This window comes from Gekko japonicus, unplaced genomic scaffold (assembly GCF_001447785.1).
Source record: "Gekko japonicus isolate JY-2015 unplaced genomic scaffold, Gekko_japonicus_V1.1 scaffold1279, whole genome shotgun sequence".
Taxonomy (NCBI): Eukaryota; Metazoa; Chordata; class Lepidosauria; order Squamata; family Gekkonidae; genus Gekko; species Gekko japonicus.
In genome coordinates this window covers 411788-424607 of record NW_015171542.1, presented here as the reverse complement: position 1 = coordinate 424607, position 12820 = coordinate 411788, and positions in this window count along the sequence as shown.

The following is a 12820-nucleotide window of genomic DNA, read 5'->3' as shown; positions in this document are numbered from 1 at the left end:
TGCACACACACACACATATACACACACATACATATATATGCATTTGCATAAGGGTACAAAAGTGTATCCTCGCTGATTTAATGATACTTCATAATGCTGTTTGCATATGATTAATGATCTTTTGTAAACTATGCACATTCCATATACTGATTTTTAATATAATGACATGGTATAAAGGACAATATGCTTTGGGCTGGTTACAGACATTTTTGTTCTACCCTCCCTCCAAGGACCTCTGGACAACATGCCTGGTCTTCCCTTCCCCACTTTATTTGCCAACAATCATGTGAGGTAAGGCTGAGAAATCATGCCTGGTCCAAAGTCTCCTCCATGACTCTGTGTGCATTTGAACCTGGGTTTCCCCAGTCCTAGTCTGACATTTTAATCATAACACTGCACAATTAATGTGCAAGACAAAGCCTTGGTTAGGATCAACTTTTATACCTGAGAACTTCCTAATTTCTCATATGTCATGTTTAATTAGAAATACTATAAGGATGATTTGGTGGAACATGACAGAGTAGCCAATACATTTCTCTTTTCGAATTATTGATGGCACTGATAGTCGTGCATCCTGGAAACAAAGAGGGATGCACATACAGTTCTTACATACCCTACCATTATGCCTTTGGCGTGCTTTGAATCTCTTGACTACCTGGTTTAACATAGTTTAGGTAACACATGAGGACTCCCCAATGTATAGACCATGCAGACTATTCGGCATGAATGTATCTAAGAAAGATGTATGGATACAATGTACAAAATTGATGTGGTCCAATGGGCATGAACTAGCAGTACTTGCCTTCTGAGTTGGGCCAAGTTGTAAAGCCAGGGATGGCTGAGCCAGGCTAAAACTGGAAGGATTCATGGGGGAAGAGCGCTAAAATAGAATGTGAAAAGTCAGCCGCAGAGCCAAGACTGAATTTGGCAGGCCAGGGTTAGAATTAAGTGGACCGTACAAACAGTCTAGCAAAATCTTGTGGGCTATGGGCCGAACCTAAAAGGAACGTGGAACTTACCGGCTCATTAGACATCAGTATGGTTTCCCTGGGTGAACACAGTTTTACTTGTTGAATCAATATAGGCAACCTTAACAAGAACAAGGTTTGAGTTCTGGATTAGTTAGTGCTAGTGCCTTGGGATGCTGTTATTGACATTCTGTAGACCAAATGTGGACAGTAAAGGCACTAATAAAGCAATCCTATGCAGAGTTACCTCCTTCTAAGCCCACTGACTTCAACAGGCCTGGCTGACCAGTAGCAGAATCAACAGGTGTAACTCTGTTTAGGATTGCACTGTAAGAGAGACATTGATTTGTTGTTATTGTTTAAATTAAACTTTTTTCTTGTTTGTCTGTTCCCCAAATGACTTTCTTGAGAGATGTTGTATAGTTATGTGCCCCCCCCCCGTCCTCTGGTGCTGATAGTCCCAATCCTGCACATTTTCCAAAAGCAGCACAAGCTTGTTTTGTGTGGATTGCTATTTGACGATTGAGATTAAATATTGAAGGGGTTATTCGAATCACTGTATTTTATTTATTGCTGGCCCAGTTGAGAGAAAGTTAATTGCACTTAAGTCACATTGAAATCAATGAAGCAAGTTAGTCATCAGGGCTAATGTAAGGCTCATTGATTTTGGTGGCACATTATTATTGCTTTGGTCTTTGAGTCGGACCCTACAGATATGGGAGCAGAAATTCTTCCACAAGAGGCCTTTCCCCACCTTTACAAAATAGCACTTTCTCACTGTTGTTGAGGCTGAGGCTTGCTGGGGCACCAAAGAAAGGTTAGTGATTTTTCCCAATTTCACCTCCTCACTGCATCCTCTTGTATCCTACAAAGGTCCCATGAACCACAGCAGAGGGGTTTTGTGGTATGCAGGGGTCTGTCAGGAAAAGGGAATGATGAGGGAGAGACCCTCTTACACAAACTCATTTTTGTTCATGTGACTGTAGGATCTAACCCCATATCTTTGAATGAAGATAGATGTACACAATTTCAGTAGTGTGTCAATTCTGGAAACAGTTACCACATATCCCCCATGTGTAAACACCTCCTTCTGACTATAAGACTTTGGGGAAGAGAGACCAGCTTAACTGAGAGCAGAAATCTAAAATGAACAATGCGTTGGCTCTCTTTTCTGTCTATCAAAATACCAAATATCTTATTTCTGGACCCAGTTGTGAACCAAGTTTATTGGATGACTTGTGTTAACCATGAAGGCACCATCCTTCTGCTATCAGAGGAAACAGTAAAGTCTAAATATTGCTGTTGATGACTCTGGTTGCAAAAACAGTAAAGGCAATAAAATAAAACACAGATCTGAAGAAAAGTTTTGAATTGAGATATATTGATCTTTAAGGCCAATTCCCAGCGTCTTTCTAGAAAGGAGAGTTTCAGGTTATGTGAGTATTATGGGAGGATGCTTTGTAGGGTGGACTGCATGGCATTGTACCCCACTGAGGTCCCTGTCCTCCTCGGGCTCCGTCCCCAAATTTCTATGAGTTTCCCAAGCTGGATCTGCCAACTCTATCTCCCCTTATCCCCTGCTGGTGGCCAAGGGTGACCTTGGCAATCCTGTTGCCTAGAGATTCAACATTAATAAATATTAGAGTTGATAAACAAACCAGGAGTTTGGGGGTGGGTGGGGAATTAACTGGATTGCCTGCCCAAAATTCTCTACAGTATGGATTTGTATTGTTGGTGGTGCCTAGCAGTGGTCTTTCAGGACAATTGCTGTGAATGTGGCCCTCCCCCTTGCAGTCAAAGATGTCTTGGGCTCTCTCTCACCCAGTAATGTGCCAGGCTTGGAAGTTGGAGGGGTGGGGCTGGCAAGGCTTGGCACCTCAGCTGGGCACTCCCTCCATGTGCAGCTTCTGCATTTCCTTGCTTTTTTGGGTCCTTCTGTCCCTATTTTACCTCATCATGAGCTGGTAGCCCTCTCTAGCAGTTGCTAAAAGGAAGGTTCCACCCATCCACCTTCTCTTGCAGATACTCAGGCATAACCAGTGCCTTCTTGCTGTTTCCTGACTGTGCCAAATTCTCATATTGATCCCATGAGCAAGGAGAGCAAGGAGGGGAGCTGGAGGATCATAACCGGAATAAATATCCGTAGAAGAGGTACAGGTTATACATTAAGGAAGAGCAACAGCATGAAACACAGTCCAACTCTATGCATGTTTACTCAGAAGTGAGATGCATTTGATTCAATAGGGCTTACTTCCTGGTTTAGAGTTTTCAGGATTGCAGTCATCATCTTGTGGTTCCTATGGAGCATATCCACTGAGGGAAGGATTTCTATCAGCACAGAGCACCTTTCTTGAGCAGGGAGGTGAGGAAGATGCATTCTGCTGATGAACATCCTTCCCTCAGTAGAAAAGCTCTGTGGGATCCAAGCCATAGGCTTCAGGCCTGGCAGCATTTAGATTGCTTGCATCCCGTTGCAATCAATGGGATTTAAGCGGTGTAACTGTATGGGATTGCAGCCTGAATGCTTCATAATTAAATGGGACAATGAACTCACCTTCAATAATTGCACTCTTCCTATTGTCCCCTCTGTGATGACGGTGCAAGTCTCCAATTTCTGTTTCAACCATCAAGAGGAATCAGATGGATGGATGGATGGATGGATGGATGGATGGAAGGAAGGAAGGAAGGAAGGAAGGAAGGAAGGAAGGAGAGCTAAGTAACTCAAATGGCCATGGCTACATGGTTCAGTGTTCCTCACCTTCAGCAACCAGTCCTACATAGGCCCATAGTCCATGCAAGTTCCTTCAGTGCTTTCTGCTTCACATTACCTGTACTTAAAAGAATCACCCATGGGGCCAGGTTCACAGAGATTAGGCTGTGTGAACCCTATAAAAGGGTCCTTCTAGTCCTATAACATGGTCCATCAGAAGCCAAAGCTCTTATACTGCCTAACCGTAACACATTTTAAATTTCTGACCTATGGCTCTCTCCCCTATAACAATTCTTAGTTTTGTCCGTATGTGTGTATGTATATATATAAAAACTTGTAATGGGCTTTTATATTTTATGACCTATATTTATTGCTCTCTGGGTAGCAAAATGATGGTGCCAAACTAATTATTGCTTTGTCTAATTTTAAATCCAGGTCTAGTGAGATTAACAACTTGCACATTAATTCCAAGTATCAACAGACTACATAACATACTGCGGTTATAAAGGCATTAAGGAGCCTGTTTTGAAAAACCTTTATATGTTTTAGCTGATGTACAGTATTTTTCATCATGATGCTTTAGGTGGAGACATGGAAACCACCATTTGCTGAAGAGGTGACCTTTAAAAACAACAATAACAATAATAATAAAAGATGGCCGCCGGTGCTCATCGAGGGCAGACGTGTGGGGAACTCGCTCCACACCAAACTGCCTAAACTCAAACCTCCCAGGGGTCCTTACCTCCCAAATATATTCCTGTAAAGGGATATTCAGCAAGAGACTTGAACCATACCAGATAGAGTGGCTTTCTTTCTGGATAAGTATTGGTTTTGTCTCGAGGCAGGAAGGTTTGAGAAGCCAGCAAGAGACTATTTTCGCTTGCAGAGCACAAGACGAGTACAACGGACTTATCCCCTGCTGGTGGCCAAGGGTGACCTTGGCAATCCTGTTGCCTAGAGATTCAACATTAATAAATATTAGAGTTGATAAACAAACCAGGAGTTTGGGGGTGGGTGGGGAATTAACTGGATTGCCTGCCCAAAATTCTCTACAGTATGGATTTGTATTGTTGGTGGTGCCTAGCAGTGGTCTTTCAGGACAATTGCTGTGAATGTGGCCCTCCCCCTTGCAGTCAAAGATGTCTTGGGCTCTCTCTCACCCAGTAATGTGCCAGGCTTGGAAGTTGGAGGGGTGGGGCTGGCAAGGCTTGGCACCTCAGCTGGGCACTCCCTCCATGTGCAGCTTCTGCATTTCCTTGCTCCTTTGGGTCCTTCTGTCCCTATTTTACCTCATCATGAGCTGGTAGCCCTCTCTAGCAGTTGCTAAAAGGAAGGTTCCACCCATCCACCTTCTCTTGCAGATACTCAGGCATAACCAGTGCCTTCTTGCTGTTTCCTGACTGTGCCAAATTCTCATATTGATCCCATGAGCAAGGAGAGCAAGGAGGGGAGCTGGAAGATCATCACCGGAATAAATATCCATAGAAGAGGTACAGGTCATACCATTAAGGAAGAGCAACAGCATGAAACACAGTCCAACTCTATGCATGTTTACTCAGAAGTGAGATGCATTTGATTCAATAGGGCTTACTTCCTGGTTTAGAGTTTTCAGGATTGCAGTCATCATCTTGTGGTTCCTATGGAGCATATCCACTGAGGGAAGGATTTCTATCAGCACAGAGCACCTTTCTTGAGCAGGGAGGTGAGGAAGATGCATTCTGCTGATGAACATCCTTCCCTCAGTAGAAAAGCTCTGTGGGATCCAAGCCATAGGCTTCAGGCCTGGCAGCATTTAGATTGCTTGCATCCCGTTGCAATCAATGGGATTTAAGCGGTGTAACTGTATGGGATTGCAGCCTGAATGCTTCATAATTAAATGGGACAATGAACTCACCTTCAATAATTGCACTCTTCCTATTGTCCCCTCTGTGATGACGGTGCAAGTCTCCAATTTCTGTTTCAACCATCAAGAGGAATCAGATGGATGGATGGATGGATGGATGGATGGATGGAAGGAAGGAAGGAAGGAAGGAAGGAAGGAAGGAAGGAAGGAAGGAGAGCTAAGTAACTCAAATGGCCATGGCTACATGGTTCAGTGTTCCTCACCTTCAGCAACCAGTCCTACATAGGCCCATAGTCCATGCAAGTTCCTTCAGTGCTTTCTGCTTCACATTACCTGTACTTAAAAGAATCACCCATGGGGCCAGGTTCACAGAGATTAGGCTGTGTGAACCCTATAAAAGGGTCCTTCTAAAGTCCTATAACATGGTCCATCAGAAGCCAAAGCTCTTATACTGCCTAACCGTAACACATTTTAAATTTCTGACCTATGGCTCTCTCCCCTATAACAATTCTTAGTTTTGTCCGTATGTGTGTATGTATATATATAAAAACTTGTAATGGGCTTTTATATTTTATGACCTATATTTATTGCTCTCTGGGTAGCAAAATGATGGTGCCAAACTAATTATTGCTTTGTCTAATTTTAAATCCAGGTCTAGTGAGATTAACAACTTGCACATTAATTCCAAGTATCAACAGACTACATAACATACTGCGGTTATAAAGGCATTAAGGAGCCTGTTTTGAAAAACCTTTATATGTTTTAGCTGATGTACAGTATTTTTCATCATGATGCTTTCGGTGGAGACATGGAAACCACCATTTGCTGAAGAGGTGACCTTTAAAAACAACAATAATAAAACAACACTTTGGACATGATCCAGCACAGAGGCTGCATTCAGACATCAGGATAAACCTTGGTTTCTTTAAGGCATGTTTTATGTTCACATGAAGATTCCCCAAGTTGGACCACTGGCCAGTGCTGTCTACTCTAAATGGTAGTTGTTCTACAGGGTGTCAAGCTGAAGTCTTTCACATCACCTACTACCTCATCCTTTTAGCTATAAATGCTGGGGGTTGAATTTGGGACTTTCTGCATGCAAAGCAGATGGTTTACCACTGAGCTCCAGCTTTGTGCCCAAATGATCAACCCTGGTTGGTTTACAAAACATACCAAATCCCAGTCTGTGAATAAAACTTGGTTCGTCTGCTTCTTGGTTTTCTTCCACTTCTCAAAAGGGAAAACATCCTCCTCATGGTGCTGTCCCTTCAGCCAGGTGGCTGTGACAGGCAGTACCACTCAAATCCTCTGATTTGTGAATTCAGATGTCACAAGAAACCACCATTAGAAGTACCTGTGGTTCACAATGCCACTTTAAAATCATGCTTGGGGGCCAAGTCAAGAAAACCCAGCGTTAGCCCATCTGTATTCATACCCGGCCTCGGCCAGGTAAAAAACTGAATAAATAAACAAACAAACGGGAGTTTGATCAAACCATGATTTTAAAACAGGGTTTATTACAATTGCGCTCTTAAATTAAAACTGAATTTGAAGAGCTTCTGAAAACTTAATTTTGGAACTAAAAATTATATTGATATTTAACCACAGGGATAAATTCATAGAAAATAAACTACACTTACTTATGAAATTCTTGAAAAGAAACTGCAGTTTTTCTATGTTTCCTGGGATCAGGATGGTTTAAAGCAAATATAATATATATCCAAAAAAAAACCCATGCCTTTCACAACTGTTGAAATTTTTTCTAACATTTTCTGAACCTGCAAGAATTTAAAATCTGATCTTTGGCAGATCGTCATGGAAAAGATATTTGAAGATTGGGACGTGGACACTGGAGCCATTACAACCCCATTCCATTTAGTGTCAGGGCCAAACTAGATATGGTGGCATCCTTGTGGCAACCATGAGGATGCTGCTGCCATTTTAAAGTCATTAAAAATGCTGTGAGTGTCCAATCCTGATCGGGCCTCTAATATGGACTTCTTGTCTCCCTCCACCATGCCTTTTCATGTGTGGAAACAGCCATGGGGGCACTTGATAGGGACAAGAACACTTCAGCCTGAAGCAAGCTTTCTAAAATGACTTTAAAATGGTGGCAGTGTCATTGTGGCAGCCAAGAAGATGCTTTCATGTCTATTTTGGGTCTCAGATAGGGTTACCAGGTCCGCTCTGGCCACTGGTGGGGATGGGGGGGGGTAAGGTTGCCAGATCCAGGTTGGGAAACTTGTGCAGATTTGGAGATGGAGCGGGTCCTCAGTGGGGTACAATGCCATAGAGTCCACCCTCCAAAGCATCCAGTTTCTCCAGGGGAACTGATCTCTGTAGTCTCGAGATGAGCTGTAATTCCAGGGGATCCCCAGATCCCACTTGGAGGCTGGCATGCCTAGTTTCAGATAATTACAGCCAAGATCCGATACAAATGTTGCTGCTGTATTTTCTCCATTTTTGCTTCCAGTTTGAAAGAATATAACTTGGGCAATATCCAATGGCATTTGTGCAGGTGATTCCCCCCTGTAGACTCACAAAACTTTGGGTTGTAGCTAAAGGATGACCAAATACTGGTTGAGATCTATATTTTACATTCAGGAATTACAAAGAGCTTGCAGCAAATTCCAGGGGATATATATTTCAGTCTCTCTGTGTGTGTGTTTGTGTGTGTGTACATGTGTTTGTTTGTAGGGGGCTAGTATTGGAAAGGATATTAACACCCTCTCCAAACACTGAGTCACAGTGAGAAGATTATGTGGATGGATTAATCAAAGAGCAAACAAAATTTTATCAGCAGGGGCTACCATGTGCTTGAACAGACCCTATTTAGTGGAAAGTGGGTGTGAGAGATGCAGTTTCAAAGGAAGGATCGCAACTTTCTCATTTGATTTTGGCAGCTGTCGGGTCCAAGTGGGTTCTAGAAAATGGCATTAGGCTGTAGCAGTGGGGCTGAAGAAGAATGTGCTGTTGAGTTGCAACCAACTCATGACGACCCCAACCAGGGGGTGTTCAAGGGAAGGGGTGAGCAGAGGTGGTCTACCATTGCCTTCCTCTGCATAGTGTGATGGACAGGAGGCTGTGTTATCCCTGAATGGAAAAACAGCCACTCAGCTGAGCCTATGGGAGTGCTGCTCCAGCATCCAATCACCTTTAAGAAGATTGTTAGGCCTGTCTCTGGTAAGGAGCAGAACTTGTAACCTTCAGTCTGACTCTTGGGAAAGGGCAGGCTGGTGTGGGTGGAAACCTGTGTGCTTGAGAGGATCCAACCAAGTGGCTAGTCAGTAAAAGCCTGTTTGTGCCTGAAAGCATTTCAGAAGATCCTAACTACACTCTAAAGCCATAACTAGTTTAAATATAGGTGCCTTGACCAGGTTTCTCTTTTGTCTACCTGGACACCTGTGCCGCTAGTCTGTTCCTTGAAGCCAATCTGTAAATAAATGAGTCTTCATGGTTGTTTATGTACTAATCCTACCTCAGTGATCTCCATATTCTACTTGAGCACCACAAAAATGACCTCACAGCAGTGAACCCATTCCTATACACTAGCTACCTTAAGAACACCTGGTAACTGAGGGGAAGGTTTATAGTTCAAAACAAACTTGGTTCCCCCAAAATCATAGGAGTCTGTGTGAGTCCCCTCAATTGGTAGAAAAGGCCTGTCACAATAGCAAAGCCGGTCTTCCTCAGTGGTCTCCCATCCAAGTGCCCACTGTGGCCAACCCTGATTAACACCCAAGTCCTGATGGGCTATTTGACCTGCTAGTTGAAGCCCCATCTTATTCAAACAAACAACACAAAAGCTTTGAGGGCTATTCTAACACAGCTTTATTCCCCCCTCAATGCACGTGAAGCAATCTGATGCCTTAGGCAAAATGGCTGTTTACTTGCACTGTTTGCATTCTAGGACAACATTTTGTTCACACAACCACATTTATCACATACATACAGTGAAGGATGTTAGATTGGCTATACCTTTTTATAGATCAAAACTTTACAATTCTTTTCGCTTGCTCTGACATCAGTGCAGATTTCTGAAGCATTCCTTTAAAAAATCTGTCAGGAGGGTTAGGTTGTAGCCACTTTCCTTGCTTAGAGGCATTTCAAAGAACAAAATACGAAAACCAGAGATTTCCGCCTGACCAATAGAACCAAACCCGAGTGTCAATGTACATTTTGGTTGCTATGAATGGTTAATGATAGAAATGTGTTAGGTATATCAGAACAATTATTTTAAAGTTTTTACCTACATAGAACGAATATGATTCTTCATTAAAGTCTTTCCTTAATTTACCAGTTTAATCACACTGCCATGCTCCAAGTCATGGTAGCTGAAGAAAGATCCCCCCCCCCCCCGGAGTACAGAAGCATGGTAAACGTCATAGTGGTCTTTAAGAACCAATCTTCCGCTAGAGGTAGTCTTTGATAGGAAGAACTTATCTGATCAAGTAGACAAAGTCTGGAACACTACCACTGAGCCAGAGAAGGAGGAGATCCAGCTTCCTACCACTGGTTTTTTAAAAAACGGTGTTCCTGTTTTAAGAAAGCTCTAACCTTTACATGGAAGCTGTCATGTTGAAAATTAAAAAACCTGGATTTTGGGGACAAATTTTAGGACACATCAGTGATCCAGGTGGGGCATTTCACCTGCAAGTTACAGGAAGGATGCAGTCCTACACGGCAGACTTTAAAATGTCTTGATTTTCTATTATTGTCCTTTGGGGGGTGGGAAAGGGAAAAAATACATTGAACTACCGAAGGATTATAGAACTAGCACACTAACTACTGTATCGACAAAACTATTACTAAAAGTGTCTCAAGAAGGAACCAGGTGCTGCACAAGCCATTGCAATGATTTTGAAATCACCTTTGCATCTGTGGTACAGGTTGTTGAAGGATCACTCTGACCCCCTTGATACCACCGCATTTTACATTGACTCATCTCTTAATTCTGATTATGTGGTGCAATTGTATCAGTTTAAGGTCAAGGGCCTGAATAAATTCTTTTGTGAGAACTATTAGCAGGTCTTTTAAAATTGAAAAGACCCCTGCGTCTAATGGTCTTATGAGAACAGAATTACAAATGAAGAGCTTTAAAATAAATTGTAATTTTATGGAAACTTATTAAGAGAACATATTGTATTGGTAATTTAGAATATTGTTAAGTGATGCCGTCCATTTGGGAAGGAATAATAGAAAGGGGTTGGGCAACTTTCAAAATTGATGTACATTTTTTCCCTTTGCTTTGTTTCCCTCTATTTGCCCGTAGATTTGTGCCAAATGTGAAGTCTTATACAAACTTTTTTGAGTCTCCTTTGTAGAAAATTAATGAAGTGAACTGTTAAGTGCCCTGCCCCACAGTTCATTACAAAATAATCAAACAGAAATCTTTAAAACTTATTCTGCCAACTCTAACTATCGGACGGAGGGTACGTATCGATGTACCCATGAACAGGAACAGCTGCAAGTTTATTTTCCAGCACTTCCTCCATCTTTTACTCCTCAAAGGACACATCTACCACATCCACATAAAATGTTCATCTCCCCTTCCCTGTTAAACTTCAGCCAATGATTCAGGTGATGTGTCTGCCTTTACAAAAACATTTTTCCCCCATGCACCTGGCATTTATATCTGGTCAAATGGATGTTTGTTTACTGAACTTTATAAAACAACTCTAGGTAAAGAGAAAAGTGGGTTCTTGATCATTACAACGAGCAACCAGTCAGTACTGTGTAAATCCCCTTCAACAGCAAATCAGAAGAACTAGGGGGGCAACATCTAGGTGGACCTGGGTTCACCCTGTGGGCACCAGTGCCATTTTAAAGAAAAAAATTAGCTGCCTAAAAAATTGCAGAAGGGTCCAATTGGGCCCTGTTGCAGCAGCACCAGGTGTATCCCCCCTCCCACCTTTTCAATTGCTAAAACAGCCATGGGTGCCAGGCTGTTTTGGCACTTTAAAAGGCTCAGAGAAGGGAAACAAGATCACTTTGTTGCTGCCATGCTGCCTGATGACAATGTTCAAAAAGCTAAAACTTCCTTGACAGTAGTGTCAGCAGGTATGGGTTGGACCCATGTCCACCATAATATTGCTAAAACAGCCATGGGTGCCAGGCTGTTTTGGCACTTTAAAAGGCTCAGAGAAGGGAAACAAGATCAATTTGTTGCTGCCATGCTGCCTGATGACAATGTTCAAAAAGCTAACATTTCCTCGACAGTAGTGTCAGCAGGTATAGGTTGGACCCAGGTCCACCGTAATGTGTAGTTTGGCTCGTTTCCTCTACATTCAGTATCATGGAGAATATCTGATGGTATGACCAAAACAAGGAAAGAGTACTTCCACAGTGAACTTCCTGCTCAGATAAGTACATCTGTATATAATGGGTTGTGTCCCGACAGCTTTTCCATTCAATTTCACCCAATTCTCCTCCTTACTGCAGTCCCCACCAGTGTTCCCTCTAAGCTGAGTTAGTGTGAGCTGGCTCACAGTTTTTTTAGCCTCCAGCTCATACATTTTTGCCTCGGCTCAGGAAGGAGGTCTCCAGAGCAAGCTGATTGATGCAGCAGCCAAATTGCTTGCTCACAACTTTCATGCCAGTAGCTCACAAAGTAGGATTTTTGCTTACAAGACTCCACTGCTTAGAGGGAACATTGGTCCCCACCCCACTTGGCTTTTGTCCATGCAGCTCCCATAATCTCCAGCACAGGTTTTTTGTGGCCAAAGGGGTCTCCCTCTTCACCAGTGGAAAGCCTGGTTGAATCCAACTCAGTGTCTCCAACATGCTTTTCTTGGATATGAGATGACCTTGCAACTCCAGATGTTCTTGGAAGGTTGTTTGGAGCCCTGGTGCAGCTTGTGACCTAGGCTTACTTCTTGGTTACCTTAGTTCCTGACCTAAGCCAAGAGATAAATGGGGGGTTGTGGCTCTTCAGAGGGCAATGAGACTCCTGCTCTTCCCTTAGGCTTTAGGGGGTTCCCTCTTGTCTCATGTGCCAACCAACATCTACACAAAACTGTTGAAAGAAGTCATTGTCAGATTAAAGGCTGCTGTGTTATCACAATGCCGATGACACCCTTTCATTTAGCAGATGCTGAAGAAGCATTGGATCAGCTATGAAGATAAATTCAGACAAGATGGAAACTCTGTTTCTTGGGGGTTTGGCTGATCTAGGAGGTAGGATTCAAACTGTGTTGGATGGGTTGTACTTTCCCTAAAAGCTCAAGTCCACAAGTTGGGGATGCCCTGCCTCCTGGATGCCCACGCAATGGCAATGGCAACGAGTGCCTTTTATCTGCT